Genomic DNA, 19,975 nt, shown 5'->3' on the forward strand with positions numbered 1-19,975 from the left:
TACAAGTGAGGAAATTTGTATTCTAAATCTGATGCTCCCCAGGATAAAGGAGTCAACCCCAGGGATGCTGGGGAAGCCCCTGAGGCCAACCCTAGGAGATGGGTTCCACTCACTTTAGACAAAGCTGGCCACTTAGCCCCTGACATGGGTAGAAATTCCTCCTGCCCCCACCCCACTGCATGACACCCAGCCAAGGTCGTTGTTTCATATTTAGAGAGAAATCAGGGTGTCCGCTGGGGCTGTGATGCAGATGTGAGAGGAGGGGGTGGGCATGAAAGGCAGTCACCGGGATGGAAATTGCGCTTCTCTTAGCAACCTGGCTCTGCAGCTCCTGGGCTGGGGCATCCCCAGTCAGCACAACTTTATACCTGACTCGGCTTGCATACACCGAAGGCAGAGCAAGGAGCCACAGGACAGTTCAGGCACTCTGTGACACCCAGCATTCATGTCCACCCGGGAGGCTAGTCCAGTCTCCACCTTGAGGCACGCCCTACTGTGCTGCTGGCCACCACTGGGGTCTGTGGGTAGCCAGCAGGGCAGGGCCAATTGGTCAGACTACCAAAGCCAGAAGCCCCTTGATTCTATCAGTATTAATATATAGACACGCATGCATGCATGCACACACGCGCATGCCTGAGTACAGGGTCACGTGCAACACCACATGTTTACAATGTACAGATACGCCCCCATCTACCCACATTCTCAGGTGTCTACTCTAATATGTGGATATGCACCAAGTCCCAGGCCCGTTCCCAGATCAATGCAGGCACAGCTGAATATGACCCCAAGTACATGCCCAGGAGATGAGGCTCTCACTGCTCTATATTCTGCTAGGACATGGAGCTTGGCTGTGATCCCTCTGTGCTCAGGAAAGGTATGCAGATTGTTTCTTGGCCCTTCCCTGCTTCTCACCCTGCATAAGGCACACCACTTGGACCCAACATGCCCTCATTACCACTGTGGTACTCAAACAAGCAACCCTGAGATAAGAATTTGAGGACAGGTTGTTTATTTGGAAAGTGATCCCAGGAAAATTGGCGAGGAAGTGAGGGGTGAGGCAGGGAGGGAGGAAAGGGTATGAGGGACATGTTCATGATGGGTTTGTGCTGAGAGCTCGATCCCACCCAGATTCTTCTGGAAGACCGAATAGTACACACTGTGTAACTGCTCCGCTCCTCAAGGAGCAAGGGTGTCCAGGCATTTATCCATTAGTTCCCGCCCCTCTTTGCCTGAGGATGGTCAACTCCACCACTGTCTGTCCTGCTTCCCTCAAGGGCCAAGCATGCTCCTTAACCAAGGAGCCTCTCCTGGAAGAGACGCTGCGCATGTGCAACCCTGCCAGGGCGGGAGTGGCCACTGGGGAGGACTGAGGGGCATCCCGCAGCCACCTGCCCCATCCCGCCCTGGCATATGTGATTATCCACGTGTAAGCTATGCCCACACACACACACTCACTCTCCCACACACTCATGCACACACCCTAGCCAGTCTCCCTCCTCTCCCCACTGCGGTCCTCTCTGCTCCAGGCTGCTTGGAGAAGTAGGGAACCCATCACCTAGGCTGCCCCCATCCTCCTGACTCTGGGAACCCCCATCCCCCTGACTCTGGGAACCCCCATCCCCAAAGCCCCTCTCCACTACTGTTCCTCCACCAGGCTCTCGGGTTTCAGCACCTGGCATCAGCCCAATCTATCTGCTGCAATCTGGGCTTTGAAGTGGGAGACTCCCCAGACAGACAAAGGGGTGACTGCAAGGGGTGAGGGGAACTGGGGTGCCATCCCAGGTGTGTGGCGATTATCTTGGGGGCCCAATCAAGGTGCCTTGTCCTCAGCTCAGCTGGTGAATGACGGCTGCCTGAGCCCCTCCCACCACTCCCCTCTCTGGCTGCCAGGACATCGGCAGACACCTGCTAGGCCCCAGACCCCTCCCCTCCCCGGCCCAGCTTCCTTTTGTATCAGCACAAAGTGGGACAAAGCCAGGCCCCACCTGGAGAGGGGGAGACCCCAGGGCTCCCACTTCTCAGCTGTGGCCATCTCTGCCTGTGAATGCCAGAATTTTGCATTGAGCAGGGGGGCGTCCACAGGGAGATTGACAGGCAGATGGCAGCCCAGGATGAGAAGCAGGCCAGGAGAAGAGCCATCCTGGACAGCTACCCAGATGAGGTACCCCCAGCGGCGCAGGTGTGCAAGACAAAGATGCAGAGCTGGGTGCAGCTCCACCCTCCCCAGGGACCCTGTTAAGATCTCCTTTGTCCCCAGAGCCCATTTGGGGAGCAGAACCAGCTCCATTTTTTACAGGAGTTGAAGAGAAAGAAAGCTCAGAGAAGTTGAGGGAGTAATCACACTGCATCAGCCCAGTACCTGGCTGGGAAACTACCCTCCCAACCCCCACCCCCACCCCCGTCCTTGGACACCTGTCTTGGTGTTTAAGCAGGCTGCCCTCTGCGGGGCATGTACATGGATGTGATGGGGAGTAGGCATGTTTAGCAGGAACCAGAGCAGACCAGCCCAAGCAGACCTCAAACTGCCTCCTGTCTCCTGGCCAGTCTCCTTCCCTCAAGGGTCCGGGCAGTCAGTCCATCACCTCGCTTCCCTTTCTTCTTCCCTCTTCCTAACTGTTTCTGAACCCGCTACATGGCAGGACTGTGGCGCCCACATATAATGTGTACACTTCAAAGCCCACATGGTGGCCCTCAGTTTCTCCTTGGAGGCTGAAGTGTAAAGCAGGTGCAGAGAGAGATAGAGATCGTCGTGGCCCCAGAGCCCTTCTGGAGAAGAGTTAGAGGAACATGAGTGGGACTGAAACAGAGAGAAACCCAAGGAGAAAGTGACAAATCCTGGAGAGAGACTAGCCTGCTAGGCTTCTCAGCATCCAGGCCATTAAGATGAGCCATAGGCTTCCCTGGGACCATCCTTCAGAGTTGAGGGCTGGGGGGCTACGATGGGAGGGAATACATTATTCACAGCTAAAGAAAGACTCATTACTTTGCACCAACCTTTGGCTGATATTGAATATACCATCGCTCCCCTCTTAACAAATGGCTTCTTGAGGGTTTAATTAACTTAGTACCCTCAGGCAGGCAGCCTGGCCGCCACCATTGGGTGAAGCCTGAGTCAGCCACATCGAGAGCCAGTGAAGCCTTCAGGAGAGGCAGCTCCTGCCAAAGTGGAGGGGATGGTGGGGGGGGTGGGGGGGGCAGGGGGGGCGGCGGGGGCAGTTCCCTGCTTGACCCGCAAGCCTGTCCATGTTCCAGATGGGAAGACTGAGGCCTTAAGGGGAGAAGGCAACTGCTCAAGTTTACATAGTAAAATGTAGGCATAACCAGGCCTAGCATTCATGCCTTGAGCAAATAGGAGGATACTTACCTCTAGAAACTTAACCATGCCTCCTCCTCACAGGGTGATTAGCTTCAGTGAATACACAGCACAGGGGCTTCCCAGGAGGCTCAGTGGTAAAGAATCTGCCTGCCAAAGCAGGAGACACGGGTTCTTTCCCTGGGTCAGTATGATCTCCTGGAGAAGGAAATGGCATCCTTGTATTCTTGCCTGGGAAATCCCATGGACAGAGGAGGCTGGAGGGCTATAGTCCATGGGGTTGCAAAAGAGTCAGACACAACTTAGCGACTGAACAACACCGTACTTAGCACAGAGTGATTCTGTAATTACTGGTTTAACTTGATCAAACCTCAAGACAAGTCGGTCTGAGACTAAGTCCTTTTAACTTATCACTCTCAACTTTGTAAACAATGATCAAGCCCTTGTGATGTGTCAGATACTGTATTAAGCCTTTTCATGTATTATCTCATTTAATTTTTACAATTCCTAAGGAATTTGCAACAATTCCTAAGGAATAAGGAAACTGAGGCTCAGAAAGTTAATACCGAAAAGTCACCTTGTCTGAACCTCTAGGCTATATCGGCTCTCTAGAGAAGAACCCTTGTCACTGGATGCAATCTTTCTATTGAAGGGGAAGCTGAGGACCTGCCCAGGGTCACTCAGGTCAGAAGTGAACGCACGTCTTCTGAGTCTGAGCCCCGCGAAGTTGTCTGCAAGCATGTCATGGGGCCCATCATTTCCGCTTCATTCCACGCTTCCCCTGCACTTAGCCTCCCTTCCCTCTGGAGGGCCTGGGCCCCCAGCTTCATGAGCCACACTAAGAAGCCCCAGTGAGCAAAGGGCGAGCCTGGCTTGGGAGCCAGACCCAAGGCTGAAATCCTGCTCTGCATGTCTGTGCTGTGGTCCTTGAGCAAGTCACTCCCTCTTAGCAGAGCCTCGGTTTCTTCACCTGGCAAATTAAATTGTATGTCGCATGACATTTGTAAGAATTAAATATGTGCTTAAGGCAGTTACACCAGTGTCTGACACATCACAGCATGCACTCACGGCAGAATTATTGCGATAAGAGGATCCCCACCTCCCTCTGGCACTCAGAAACTGCACCCTCACCCCCACAACTGTCACTAGCCAAACCCCTCCATTAGAACTGGGGCAGAGAAGCCCTGGAGGACACTAGATGCCAGAACAGCCCTCCCTGCCCAGGGAGAGCAGGAAGACCGCCTCTTGGGCTATGGGCTAATTAATTGTACTGGGCTGACAGCAGAGAGGGGCCGAGCATTTTGCCGAGGAGTCCAGAGCAATGATGGAATAATGGGCTCTAATGCACTGGTCTTCTCCAGGGACCTGTCTTTCATCCCCAACAAAACTAATTAATGACAGCAATAAATAAACCAATCCAGCCCTCACTGCCCAGAGCAGCCAGGGCTCTTTGAGAAAAGCCTGTTGCTGGCCAGCCCAGGAAGTGCTGAGGCCCGGATTCCTCTGTGTAGGTGGGGTGAGCGCCTTATGATGTCATGCGGGGTAGGGCAAGAGGGATCAGGACCAAGAGATCCATTCCATCCCAGGCTAAAAATCAGGCAGTTGTGAGTTCTAATCTCAGACTAGCTGCCATGTCACCATGTGACCTTGTCAGGCTGTTCTACTTCTCTGAGGCTGGGGCAGTAGCCCCATTTGGGTAAAATGTGTGTAGCCTATAAGCCAGGGTCACATTTCCTTTTATTTAGAAAGTGAAATAAGGCCAGATGTCACAGAAAGGATGTCCCACCCATAGGCCTCAAATTAGTTAACGTTGTAATACAAAAAACACTAATGTCAGTGATTTTAAACTTGCATTGGAATAATCCGCTGCAAGAACACAGAGAACAGACTGTGGACACAGTGGGGGAAGGAAAGGCCGGGATGAATGGAGAAAGCACTGAGACGTAAATATTACCATGTGTAAAGCAGACAGCCAGTGGGAATTTGCTGTATGATGCAGAGAGCTCACCCCAGTGCTCTGTGAGTTCACCCCGTCCCACAGCCTAGAGGGGTTGGACGGGGTGGGAGGTGGGAGGGATGTTCAAGAGTGAGGGGACGTATGTATACCTGTGGCTGATTCATGTTGATGTATGGCAGAAACCATCACAACACTGTAAAGCAATTATCCTCCAATTAAAAATAAACAAGTTAAATGCTAAATCCCCTGTAACGCTTAATGAAACCCAGACTATGGCTCACTCCCAGGGTTCTGGAGTCAGTGAGGCCTAAGAATTTGTCTTTTCAACAAGGGGATGCTGAGGGTGCTGATCAGGGACCCCACAATGTGAACTCATACTCTAGACTGAATGCCAAAGGCTTGGTGTCTCACCCTGCCTCCACTTCTGTCTAGCTTGGGATCCTTCACTTCCCCTCTCAGGGCCTCAGTTTCTCCATCTGTGCACATGAGTGTATGTGTGTAGGGAGACAGACTCCTTACGACCCTGGGGTCTCTGCCCTGCCTTTGGAGACAGCTCAGGACCTTCCACGTGGCCTGTGACATCAGAGCCACCCTCTGTGCACGTCTTAACCCTCTTGGGCTGAACTGACTCAAAGCAGAGAAAGATCATGAAAGAACCTGCATCATTTCAGAAACCCCCATTTATAGTGAACCACATGTCCCAGGAGATGGCAGCACCCCCTAGTCAGTGTAGGGGTCCTTGCTTCTCTGCACATACTCACCTAGTGGTCCCTACCTCTTCTTGCACACCTCCACTAACAGGGAGCTCACTCTCTCCCATGGCAGGGCACTCTATCCTAAGGTCATAAGAAAGTTTTTTGTTTGTTTCTAGTACAAGTTCAAATATGCTTCCCCATGATGGATTCTCTTGACCACCCCCTCCTGGGTCTCAGTTTCCCCAAAGGTCCCTTTCATCTTTGCTATTATAATACCTGCCCTGGAAGTCTCTACCACTCATTGTTGGGGGACCTTAGGAAAGCCAGTGTAAGCTCTGAGCCAGTGTTTCCCCCTCTGTAGAATGAGCAAAAATGAGATAAAGAGGTGAGAATCTAGAGTTCAGCATAATGTAAAATGCTCTAATTACTATCGTTGGCCATGTGGCTCTGCCTGGAGTTTGACTGGGAATCCCATTTCTGGGTGAGTTGACTTTTGCTGAAGCCTTTTTGTCTGCAAGTGAGAATGACCAGCCCCCTTCCTGATTATGGGGCATTTTAAATCAGAAGCACCCTCCTCTCTGTTGGGACTTGCACCTGACTCCCTTGGAGTCTGTGGCCAGTGCTTTGGAGCAGCCCCCCATCAGGTCTTCTTCCAGGAGTGCTAGAGGCCAAGACCTGGGGTGTCCGCTGATGGGAGGTTGCACACAGTGACGTGAGTGGTGGCTCCACTTCCCTGAGCAGCAGGTTAGTACCTTGGGCCTGGCCCAGGACCTTACCAGTGTCTCAGCCCGGCAGCAGGTCCAACAGAAACTCCACCTTCCTCTAGGTACTGTCAGGATCCTACCTACAGGCAGCAGAGATACACACTGACTGAGCAGAAATAGGATCTACTGAATGGACACTGGCATCACAGAATCTCTGGGAAGGACTAGAAAACACAGACTATAGGCCAAGCCACCATGCCACCAAACCCGTCTGGGGAGCGCATTGCCACAGAGCACAAGAGGTCACCCAGCGCTCTGCCCCCAGGCCAGAGAACTGTGTGTCCTTGCCTACTGCCCGCACCACCCTAGACACTCATGTAACTGCCCTGTGGCCCCTGCCCACCACCAGAATGGTGTTCCTGGAGTCTTGCTAATGTGCCTCTGGCCCACCTCAAAGGCAGACCTCAGCTCATGGGTCTGTGTCTGAGCTGCAAGGGAGGATAGGAAAGTGACAAGCTGGGGTTTTTAGCTTCTGTAATAGTGGACAGGCTCTGCCTTCCACCAAGAGTGGGAAGTCTTCCAAATACAGAAAGAGGGTTCAGATCTGGGTCAGGGAAAACATGCTAGTGGCCACTCCCATTCCGTGCAACCCATCTTTGGCAAGCATTCATGGGCAGCAAGGTCACAGGCAGGAGGCAGATAAAAATAACAGCTCATCCTGAGCATGTGCTGTCTGCCAGTTGTTCTTCGGAGGGCTTGTCGTGGAGCATCTCATCAAGGCCTCTCAGTATCCTAAAAGAAAAATACTTATTATTATTATAACATTTCCCCCATGTCACCAGCAGAACAGAACCAGAGAGGTTGCCCAGCTAGTGAAAAGCAGATTCCAAGCATAAGCTCCGATGTTTAGCTCCTGGGCTTGTGGGGCAGGCGTTCAATGCTCTTCCCCTCAGTCTCACACATGGGAGACTCAGCCAGCATCCTCAGGGAACAGGAAAAGCACATCGCTGAATACAGGCAATGGACAGGAACCGCTGAACAGCCAGGGACTTAAGTAGGGAGAGTGTTGGGTTGCTGTGCAGATTTAATACCGCGGGGGATGTACAATGACTAGTGCAGGTCACGGCACACAGAAAGTCTTTTTACAAGCGCCAACTGCTATCATCATCAGCAGCAGCATCTTCCTCATCACTGCCACCATCATAGCCCTCACCATCACCGCCACCACTGATGCCTTTGTTTATTCTGGCCCTTCCTCCTGGATAGCTCTTTGCTTCTTTCTCGTTTACAAAGGGGAGTAAGTGAGCATGAGTCCTGCTTGCCCTCCACGGCCTGGCTCGGATGCAACCTCCTCCACATAGTCTCCCGGGCACCCACGGTCAAGGACTGCAGGAAGCCTCCAGTGCCCCTACCTGGCGTGTATGTGTGTGTCCTCTTCTCTCTTGCACCAAACTACAAAACTCTCCATTTCACCAGCCCTTGCTTCCCTCTCACACTGTCTTTACTCCCCTTCATCTACCCCCAACTCCTGTGAGCCGCTTTCTGGGTAACCTGGCCTATAGCACAAATGATCAAACAGGAAACACTCAGGCTCCTGAAAAAGTGCTGGGGTTACCCTCTCCTGTCTCCCTGGCCCCCTTTCAGCTGCCTCATAACCTGAGTCCCTTCCCAAAGTCACCATCTACTGAGCTTAATGCACACAGCCATTCCTCTCCTATCCTAGACGAAGGCACAGACCAGACACCTCACATCTGATTTCGAGTCTGGGTTCTGTCACTTTGGGGACATGTGTTTCCTGAAGAAGTCATTGTCTCTTTGGGAGCCTGAGTTGTCCCTCCACCCACAGGTTGTGAGGATGCAGGGATGGAAGAGTTCCCTGTCCTCTTCTGAGTCTCAGTGTAGGTAGGAGAGGGGTTTGGGCCTTGCTCGCATAGAAGGCTCACATAGAAGGTTCCTCCCTTCTAAACTATAGGTGTTGTGTGGTGGGAAGAGGGTCCTTTAAGGCGGCTTTGCACAGATCAGGCCTTCTTCTTGCCCACAACACTAGCAACAGTCTCTCCTCTGTTCGGCAGTGGCTGGTGGGGCTGCGGGCTGAGGCAGGCCCCATGCAAGGGGCACTTGGCCCTCTGTTACCTGAAAGGCTCAGAGCAAGGGGCTCCCAGCTCTGCTGCCTTCAGCTGAGAGCCTCAGAACTCTTGGCCCAAGACCCAAGGGGAGGGATATTTACGGTTTAATAACTGGCCTATTGATTCTCATTTATTTGCCGCCAACGGGGCTTTACTGAGGAAGTGAAGGTGAAAGGGCTGTGTTTGTAAATAAGTCTCCAGCTGGCCCCATCACTCAGCCTGCCGGGCTTGCTTCTGGTCATAAAGGTGAGCTGGGTTAATATGGACAATGCTCTCTGCTTAGCCAAGCCCTGACATGTAGCTGCAGGGACACCAGCCCATCCAGGCCAGCCCATGGGGCCCTCCTGAGCCCACACCCCTTCCCTGTACTCTTCACGGTTAGCAGCGTACTTCCACATCTGTCATCTTTTTTTACTATCTCCTTTGAAGGAGGAAGAGAAGGCTTAGTAACCCATTTAACAGATGAGAACACTGAGACTGACAAAGATTATAGACTTTATTTGAGGACCCTGCTAGGAAAGGGTGGGTGAAGCAAGATTGCAACTTGAGCAATGTTGGCTGACTGACTTTGTAGTTAGCTATTTCTGTGTAACAAAGTAGCCCAGTGTTTAGTAGCTTAAAATAAGAACTGTTGTTTTTCATGAGTCCCTGGGTCTCAGGAGTCTCTGAGTTTGGCTGATCTAAACTAGGCTTGACCGACGTGGCTGGGCTCAGACTGTGGTGAGTAGGAGGATGCTCTTGGACTGCTTCTGTAGGACAACCTCAGCCCGGTCACCTGGGCTCCGTGTGTCTCTCACCTCCTTCCTGAAGGCTGGCCTGGGTTTGTTCTCACATGGGTGGCAGGAGTCCAAGAGAGAGGAGGCAGGGCCAAATGAACATTTTAACCAACCTGGGCTTGTATCCAGTTTGCTGCTACCCCACTGGCCAGAGCAGATCACTGCTGGAGAGCACTACTCAAAGCTGTGGACACAGCATGGTGTGACAATCTCAGGCCATTGACACCAGCCGTCTGCCACGCTGGCCCAAGAACGCTGCACTCTCCACAGTTTTCCAGCATTCTGCCTTTCCCTTGCAAAGAGTGGAAGCCCTGAACAAGGAGGGAATTTTGGCTTTCTCCAAATCTGGATAGCAGGGTCAACTCTCGAGAAGCATGAGCTTGGTCTGGGTGACACCAGAGTGCAGAACTGGGACCTAAAGATTTGGACTTAAAACACGGGGTTGGGGGCGGGGGTTGCCAAGGATTGAGGCTGTCCCACAATAGAAAAGGCACCTTAGAGTGGTAGTGAGCTCCCCATCACCCAGAGTATGTAAGCACAGATCAGACGCTGACTGCGTGGTTGCAGGAGGGATTCTGCCTCCAATTAGACTGGATGCAGGCCAGGAAAGCACCAAGCTTCCTTCTATCTTCACAAACCCAAAAGTTTATAAAAGAGTGGGCCAATTGCTACTGACCCAGAGCTGCGGAATGCTGTTCTCCAACCTCTATTCTCTCCCAGTCTGGCCCCAGGCACAGGGGATCCCAAATGCAAGTCCAGGACGGAGCTTCTAACAGAGAGCGAAAAAATCACAAGAAACTGAGAAATCTCCCTTCCAGCTCCATGGAAAAGACGGGAGAGGGGAGCCTGGAACAGAAAGTCCCCAGCCAGCCCCAAGGAGGTGATCTAGCAAAGGAAGAATGTGGATTCTGGCACCAGACACACCTGGTCAGAATCGACCTCAGGTCAATGCTTATTTCTTCCAGCCTCACACGCGCATCTATAAAGGGATAATGCTGCCGTGCAGGGTGGTTTTGAGGTTTACATGAGACAATGCACGTGAAACTTCCATGAAAGTGAAACAGAGATTCAGAGACGATATTTTTTTCTTTCCTTTTTGGGTCACAGCAGATAACAGCAAAAGCTGACATGAAATCTGCGGTCCCTCAGGCCTGCTGTAACCCCTTGCCCCTGCTCCTCCCTGCTCATCCAGAGGGGCAGCTCTGACTTCCGGGTCTGGGTGGGAGGATGTGGAATCCCCAGGGGAAGGGCAGGGCCAGGTCAAGGGAAGAGGGCCACTGGTTTAGGACACCCCCTCACACCTTCCACCCGCATCGGGTGGCCATAACAGGAATGACTGAGCAGCAGACCCAGGGCTGACTGGAACAGCTCGCCAACCGCCTACCCCTCCTCCAATTCCGGCCTCCGGGAAGCGCCCCTTCTCTGCGGCAGGAACCTCATTAATGGAGAGAGAGGAGGGGAGGCGAAGGAGAGGGTAGGCAGTTGACGGCCTTTTCCACTTTCCGGAGCCTTGGGAGGTTTCTCAGATAATAATAGTAACAGAACCTCGCCTTTGGGCAGAGCTTCCGAGTTCTTCCCAAGCCTGGGTGGCTTTCAGTGCAGCCAGCTCGAGGCAGAGGGGAGCCGCTGTCCTGCAGTGGCCTTGCTGGCCTGCCACCTGTCCACAGTCACCCCACCCGCCCACCAACAGGCAGTGACCTTGCTGGCCTGCCACCTGTCCACAGTCACCCCACCCGCCCAGCAACAGGTAGTGATGGACAGACACGGTGAGCATCCAGCCGGCAGACTCGAGGGGCTGCCTGTCCACAGTCACCCCACCCGCCCACCAACAGGCAGTGATGGACAGACACAGTGAGTGTCTGGCCGGCAGACTCGAGGGGCCGCTTGTCCACAGTCACCCCACCCCCCACCAACAGGCAGTGACCTTGCTGGCCTGCCACCTGTCCACAGTCACCCCACCCGCCCAGCAACAGGCAGTGATGGACAGACACGGTGAGCGTCCGGCCGGCAGACTCGAGGGGCTGCCTGTCCACAGTCACCCCACCCGCCCACCAACAGGCAGTGACCTTGCTGGCCTGCCACCTGTCCACAGTCACCCCACCCGCCCAGCAACAGGCAGTGATGGACAGACACGGTGAGCGTCCGGCCGGCAGACTCAAGGGGCCGCCTGTCCACAGTCACCCCACCCGCCCACCAACAGGCAGTGATGGACAGACACGGTAGTGTCCGGCCAGCAGACTTGAGGGTTAGCTGACAGTGAATGAAGGGCGCACACACCGACTGACTGATGGAAGCCTGTCTCGGGGACTCACGGACTGGGTGGCTGAGCAGTTAATTGACTGATAGACTCATGGGTTGCCTGGCTGACTCTCTGCGCTGACAAGCTGAGCACCTGACTAGTCTGCCTGACAGGGATCCCTGACTGAACACTGTCTCCCCAGCTAACTGGGGACAGAGAGTTCCTGTCTGACAGACCGCTTGCCGGGCTGACCGTCTTACCACTGACTAACTCTCACTCACTGATGTTACGACTGGCCAACTAAACTGAGTTAACAATCGACATGCTGATGCCTGGCCACTCCACGCCCCTACGGGCCTTTCACACTAACCTTCATAGCAACAGGCAACAGATAACAGACGGCTGGACAGTCAGGCTGACCAAGTCACGACTAACTGACCGCCTGACGGAGTGACGGCGACTAATCTCGATTCGCTGGCTGACTCTAAAGCAGGCAGACGCACTCGGTGCAAGCCAGCCTGACTCGCTGGCTTGATGGACTGACCCACAGCTTGACAGCTGTGCTGCTGCCTAGCAGACCCCAGCTCTGACAGCAAGCTGGCTGGTTGATCATCAACACAGTCCTGGCCCGCTGTGCTAACGGACAGGCTGACAGGCTTCCTGGCTATTGGGGGAGGGCATTTTTAGGAATCCTTTTGGGTTCCTTGCTCTTTCTCCTCTCTGGCCCCTCATCTCCCAGCTCAGCTTTTTCACTCCCCATTCTTTTTAAATTTTATTTTGTAGGCTATTTTTTATGCTATTTTATTCCATACAAAGGAATGAAAAGAAAATGAGTATCTGTGTGTCACAGGGTTGGCATAGCGGCCCTCCACCTGCTGCAAAAACACAGCTATTGGGGAGCTTTTGACAAATGCCCATGCCTGGGCTGCTCCCCCAGAGGTGCTCAGCTAACTGGCCTAGCATCCTGCTTTTTTTCCCCCTCAGCTTTATTGAGGGGATAGAATTATATTGAGATATAATTGACAAATAAGAATTGTAACTATTTAAGGTGTGTATTTTAAGCTACCCATTAGAGATGTGAATCACCCCTACTTTTCTCCTCCATGGAACTTATCAATAACAAAGCCTTGACGGTGTACATTGTTCAGACTTACAGTTGAAATACATTTCTCATAGGTTCCTAATTGGTAGGTTTTGTGTAGAAGCTAATGCGGGAGACCTGGGTTTGATTCCTGGGTGGGGAAGATCCCCCTGGAGAAGTAAATGGCAGCCCTCTCCAGTCTTCTTGCCTGGAGAATACCGTGGACAGAGGAGCCTGGCAGGCTACAGTCCTGGGGGGTCACCCAGAGTCGGACACAACTGAGCGACTGAGCACACAGCCCGGGGTGTACACGATGCACATATGCATTGTGAAATAATTATCATAATCAATCCAATTAACATCTCTACCACCTAGCGTAGTTTCCACTGTGTGTGTGGTGAGCACACGTAAGATTCACTTTCTAAGCAAATTTCAAGTATACAATGCGGTAATACTAACCACCGTCACCACGCAATACATCAGACCTTCAGAACTTGTCCATCCTGCATGACTGAATTTTGTACCCCTTGACAAATGTCTCCCTGTTCCCCTCTCCTCCTAGCCTTTGGTAACATCCTTCTACTCTGTTTATATGAGTTGAACTTTTTTAGATCCCACCTGTAAACAAGATCATACATTATTCTGTTTTTCTGTGTTTGGCTTATTTTACTTAGTATCAGTTCAGTTCAGTTCAGTCGCTCAGACCTCATGAATCGCAGCACGCCAGGCCTCCCTGTCCATCACCAACTCCCACAGTTCACTCAGACTCACATCCATCTAGTCAGTGATGCCATCCAGCCATCTCATCCTCTGTCATCCCCTTCTCCTCCTGCCCCCAATCCCTCCCAGCATCAGAGTCTTTTCCAATGAGTCAACTCTTCGCATGAGGTGGCCAAAGTACTGGAGTTTCAGCTTTAGCATCATTCCTTCCAAAGAAATCCCAGGGCTGATCTCCTTCAGAATGGACTGGTTGGATCTCCTTGCAGTCCAAGGGACTCTCAAGAGTCTTCTCCAGCACCACAGTTCAAAAGCATCAATTCTTCGGTGCTCAGCCTTCTTCACAGTCCAACTCTCACATCCATATATGACCACTGGAAAAACCATAGCCTTGACTAGACAGACTTTTGTTGGCAAAGTAATGTCTCTGCTTTTCAGTATGCTATCTAGGTTGGTCATAACTTTTCTTCCAAGGAGTAAGCGTCTTTTAATTTCATGGCTGCAGTCACCATCTGCAGTGATTACTTAATATAATGTTCTTCAAGTTCATCCCTGTTGTCTCAAATGGCAAGATTTCCTTTTCTTAAAAGAGCTGAATGACATTCCGCCATATGGATATACTGTAGATTGCACTTTCTTTACCCATTTACCTGTCGATAGACGCTTCACCTGCTCGCATGCGTGGGCTACTGTGGCCGGTGCTGGAATGAACCGGTGCAGTTATCTCTTGGAGACCCTGCTGGTATTTTCTCTGAACACCTAATCAGAAGCAGGATTGCTGGATCGCATGGTAGCTCTGTCTTTACTGTTCTGAGGTGGCTCCATGCCACTTTCCATAATGGCTGTGCCAATTTACATGAGTGCTTTGGAGAAGCACCCTCCCCCTATCCCCAGAGTGAGTCTGGTACTGTGGCAGGGTCACGAGTGCCTGGGTTAGGCCATCATGGTTACTTGGCTTAGCTTCCCTACCTGCAGCGTTAGCCTCCCCTGGGAGCCTGTAGGAAATGCAGACCCTCAGCCCCCACAAGAAACGCGCTGAATGAGAATCCGCTTGTTAGTAAGACTTCTGAGTGACCCTGTGTGCACATCAACATGAGAATCCCTGCCTTAGATGGGCCCTGCCTCCTCTTCCCCAGCTGTTCTCCCCTCCCCCCACCGGAGGTAACCACTGTCTCCAGTCTGCTTCATTACCCGCGGCACTTCTTGAGGTTTCACCTGAACCATCATGTTTAATTCGCCTGCTTCAGTCCTTTGTATCAGAAAGGTCTCTCTGGGTACATTCTTCTGCAATGCCTTTTTTGCCTCACCTTCCATGCTTTAGATCTGTCCATGTGTGTAGCTCTGGGCACCTTTATTGTGCGCAGCTGTACGCTACTCCAGTGTGTGCATACACCACGGTACGCTGTACACATACTGAAAAGGGACACTCAGATCGTTTCCTGTTGCTGTTATTTGGAGTCGTTGTTGGATGGCTTGTGGCTTGCTCCTGCACTCATACTTAGCCATTTCTTCCAGTGCACTTGTGCCAGATTTTCTCTGTGGGGTTGGTAGCTAGTGGGAATGCTGGGTCTCCAGTTGGATGTGCAGCTGCCTGGCTTGTTCAGGAATGTCGGATGCCCTGCTTACCGTCTCCCTCCGCCCACAGCCTTCTCCTCCTCTACGCCCACCTCCTTCTTCCCCAGGGAGCAGAACAGCAGAACCTCTTCCGTAGCTGCTGCTTCCTACACTGGGGGCACCGTGTTTCCCTGAGGTCAGGCATTTGGGATGTCTTTTACCCCCTGCCTCTTCTCTTCCCTTCTCTTCTGTCTTGGCAGCCGAGGTAGCTCGGGACAAGGCAAGTCTGGATTTTCCTGACTCCAGCCTGGCCTCAGGCAGAAGGACTGCCAGGAGTTTGAGAGACCTGGGGGCTGAAGAGAGGAAAAATCAGGCTTTCCTGATGGCTCAGCGTTAAAGAATCCACCTACAATGCAGGAGCTGAAGGAGACTTGGATTGATCCCCGGGTCGGGGAGATCCCCTGGAGGAGGAAACGGCAACACACTCCAGTATTCTTGCCTGGGGAATCCCATGGGAAGAAGAGCCTGGTGGGCTACAGTCCAAAGGGTCACAAAGAGTCAGAAATGAATGAGCAACTGAGCATGCACGCAAGAGAGAAAGTCAGGTCAGGGTTCTCCAGAGAAACTGAACCTATAGGATACATAGATATAGTCACAAAAAGAGAGGAAGTGGCTCATGTGGTTATGGAGACCGAGAAGTCCCACGGTCTGCTGCCTGAAAATTAGGAAACCAGGAGAGCTGGTGGTGTGATCCTGAGGTCTGAGAAGGGGGAATGCTAGTGTAAGTCCCAAAGTCTGAAGGCCTGGGAACCAGGAACTCTTGATATCCAAGGGCAGGAATGATGGACATCCTAGCTCAAGGAAAGAGAGACAAAATCAGTAATTTCTCCACGTTTTTTGTTGTTGTTGTTCTGTGTGTGCCCTCAACAGTTTGGATGATGTCTGCTCATATTAGAAAGGGTGATCTTCTTTACACAGTCTCCTGATTCAAATGCTAATCTCCTTTGCAAACACACTGAGGGATGCCCCAGAAACACTGTTTCACCAGCTATCTGAGCATCTCTTAGCCAGGAGGTTGACATAAAATTAAGTATCACAAGTGCATAACCCCGAAGGGCAGTAACGCAAGTCTATTGAAGGTACTTGAACAGGGCTGCTGGAGAAGGGAAGCCCTTCACAGCCTGAGACCATCAAAACTTTGTGGCAAGGGGACTGTCACTCAGAGCAGGAGAGAACAAGGAACTCCAGGGAAGAAAGGGAGACGAGAATGGGGCCTATGTGTCGGGATGTGTCGCTCTGTGGCATACCAGAGTGTCTCTGGGTCAGAGCGCTCTATTCCGCCAACAATCAACAGCTGCGGGGTGAGGTTTTGTGAGGACAAAGCTAGTTAGACAGAGCCTCAGTAGTTAAATCTCTGATCATTTGGGCTATTTTTTAAACTATTGGATGTGTAATAATTTGAGATCAGGGCTGGAAGGCTTTTGAGTTAACAGGTCTCAGCCTGCAGTGAAGAGATAGATAACCTAGGGGCCAATCCACAGAGGTCATCTTTGGCTCACTTATATATATATGTATAACAGGGACACCAGGAGACAGAGGCAGATGAAGGGCTCTTTTAGTCTAGAACCACAGGCCCGACCAGGCTCAGGGTGAGTCGGAGATGAGTCACACGGCCTGACCAGCCTCTATTTGCATTGCTGTAAAAATAGTTGATAAGAAGCAGCATGTACAGTATTCCCTCCGTTTGCTGCAAACACCTCCTAGGCACCAGGCCCTGAGCTGGTTCCCGTGTCTGCCTCCTGAGGCCCTGGAAGCACTGGGCACTATCCACGGTTGCAGCCAGAGCCTGGAAGGGCTTTACCAGCCTCAGCCTATCCACAGACCCTCAAAACCTCTCCTGGCCTCTTCTCACTTACAAACCACAATCTTCTCAAGTGTTGTCCATGCAAATACCCTTTCCAGAGAGGCATCCAGGCAGAAAGGAAAGGAAATATTGGGGTCAGTTGTCCAATGTTAGCAACAGCACACATGAGTGAAGCATTTCCCACATAACAGACACCCCATCAAGCATTTCCTCCAAACACTGTCTCCCTGTCTCCACAACAAACTTCAGTTGAATTGGGCCCTATTCTATGCATGTACAGGGACAGGTGTGTGTTCATATACAGAAGGTAGCATGCTATGTGCGCAGTTGTGTGCCTTGATTTTTTTTCTCAACAATATACCGTGTAGATTATTCCATTTCATTACATATAGAGCATTCCAGTGTAGGGCTGTACCATAATTTCACAAACAAACCTCTCTTGATGGAGATTTAGACTTCTTCCAACATTCATTTTGCTCAGTTCATTTTTTTGCAGAAATCTCTGGAAGTTGAACCTCAGCATCACTTTACGTAACTCAAGGAATGGAAGCCACTGGGGTGGGATCCAGGTGGGAGGGAAATTCAGATTGTGATTCTTGGAGGAGGAAGGGATGAGAAAGAGAGGGGGCTGGGAGGGGAGAGAGGAGGGAGAGCTGGTGGAGCAGTCCCATTTCTGGAGGCACCAGGGAGGAGCCAGGGCTGGGCAGAGCTGTGGGCTGCATCCCCAGGGATGTTCTTGGGCTGTGCAGGTAGCGGCATCGAGGAAGCAGTGGTGGAAGGCATTTGTCCTGCGTGTTCCCATCTTCCCAATGTCTGCTCCAAATCGCCCGGCTTTACCTCTCACTGTACCGTCTCCCTCTGCCCCTGCTGCCCTCAGCCTGGGAAAATCCAGTCAGAATTAATAAAACCAGCAGATTGCTTAGAGACAAAGGGTGAGGGATGGAGAAGGTTTGGGGGCCTGATATTTCCCTCATGTGCAATAATCTGGTGGCAAGATCTTTTCCTCCTTTCTGGAGGCTTTATTAGTATTAGCTCCTAATGCATAATTACCTGGCAAGCCCAGGGGTCTAATACTCGGGCTCTCGCCCCCTCTCCTCTCCCCTGGGCCAGACTACCTGCTCCCAGGGTCCTAGGAGGGCAGAGATGCAGGTGGAGGAGGCAGGGTTGGCTCTGCTCACAAAAGTGGGGCCATTCTGGTTGTCTGCGCTCCTGAGCTTCTAGCCTCCCACTGACCTTGAGCATTTCACTACTGTCCACAACCCCAGAGGGCCGGAGTCTGCTGGGATCCATGGGGTCCAGGCCCAGCTGGGATGCTGCGGGAGAAGTCAGCGTCAGACTCAGCTGGGCTGCCCATCCCTTTCAGTCCTCTTGGCTGCATAAGTGGTCATCATGTGATCATGGGGTTGAGACCAGCCCAGCTTGCGGGTGGCTGTGAGCTCTGGCTGGCCCACCTCCCTGCAGGGAAACTGCTACCACATCCTCCTGACTCTGACCACTAGAAGCCTCTCAGACCTGGGAAAGGGCTGGGGAACAGGTGGGTACTGTCCTCTCCTCTGGTGAGAGAAAGCTTGTCCCTCTAGACCAGAGCTTCAGCTCTGCTGAGGAGTTGTTGTGAGGTGATGGGCTTGGTTGATTTTGGCAACTGACTTGCCAACTCTGGCCTCAGTTTCCCCAGGAGGACAATAAGGATGCCACCTGGGGCTCCTCACCTGCTGCTTTATATTCTGAGTCTGGTGCAGGTGCCAGGAGTGCCAGAGTTGGGGGAAACAAAGTCTGAGTACATGAAAGACCAGGGACAGGAGGGTTTTGAGAACCCCACTCCCCTGGATCCCAACATTACTTGCCAGGAGCTACGCTGGCTGAGTTCTGGCTTGAAGCAGGGTAAATAGAAAGTTTGCACCTCATTATTCCCTCCCTCCCAACAAGTTCCCTCCTGACACAGGGCTTTTGCACATGCCGATCTCCCCACCAGGACTGATCTTCTCTTCACCCTTTTTTCCTACTCCTTTAGAACTCAACCCAAGAATCATTTCCTCCAGGAAGCCTTCCCTGACTTCCCCATTGAAGTCAGATTCATGGTGGCCCGTATGTCTCTTTTCACAGTGATTCTGAGTCAGTAAAATCAAGGGCACAAAAAGATAGCTGTGTTTTTCTGTAGCAAAGCCTAATTTCCACACAAGTCCCCATCCTACCAGGAGTCTGAAATGTAACATGGACGTTCAGGATGATTTGTTTGCCCTTCTGTTCTGTCAAAATCCAGCAAGGGCCTTGGTATGGGGGAATGGAGGGTGGGTCCCCCAATGCTCCAAGAGAAGGATTTTCATCTGTCCACCTGTCACATCCTCATTCCAGTGCCATCTCAGCCTCTGTCATCCCAACCATGGTTATTACATCACAGCAGCCAGACCCCATGACCCTTGTAAGGCCCCGGCCACTCCCCGCACTGCCCTGGAGACTCCATACAGGCATTTATTCTGCTCCCATGCAATGCCAGGCAGAGGAAGACTCAGGGGTCCCACCAGGAGGCTGGGGGCGGGGAGGGCAGGCATAGGTCCTCTCTGCCCTGTGAGTTCCCACACGGGGTGCGGGTAGGAGAGACAGGAAAGCAGAAGCAGGACCTGTCTCAGGGACCCACCAGTTCCTGTCTTGCCCCTTCACTCTCCTCCCTTCCTCCTTACCAGGCATGGAGACTCTTGGTGGAATCCAGGGAGAGGGTGGGGCGCCGTCTAGCAAAGGTCTCAGCTACACCTATAATTTGCTGCTTCTGCCCCAAGTTTTTCAGGAACTGACTTTGTTCTGATGCATCATCTTGGTGGTCAAAATGGGAGGGAAGGGGAAACCAGAAACACAAGAGAGAGATCAGCCATATTAAGCACACGAGAGGCAGAACAAATAACTTAGTGATTATGATAAGTGGGGGTTCTAGAGTCAGATGGCCTGGGTGCAAAT

General features: G+C 52.0%; 1 long non-coding RNA gene across 1 annotated transcript in view; it reads right to left on the reverse strand.

The window, feature by feature from the left end:
- Positions 5,465-19,975, reverse strand: part of LOC102172600 — a 36,040-nt gene continuing 21,529 nt past the window's right edge. Inside the window, exons 2-3 of the long non-coding RNA XR_311179.3 lie at positions 19,705-19,834; positions 5,465-7,461 (exon numbers count right to left, since the gene is read on the reverse strand). This is a non-coding gene — a long non-coding RNA (uncharacterized LOC102172600). The remainder of the gene's footprint in view (positions 7,462-19,704; positions 19,835-19,975) is intronic.

The sequence above is a fragment of the Capra hircus genome, chromosome 28 (assembly GCF_001704415.2).
Source record: "Capra hircus breed San Clemente chromosome 28, ASM170441v1, whole genome shotgun sequence".
In the NCBI taxonomy this organism is placed as follows: Eukaryota; Metazoa; Chordata; class Mammalia; order Artiodactyla; family Bovidae; genus Capra; species Capra hircus.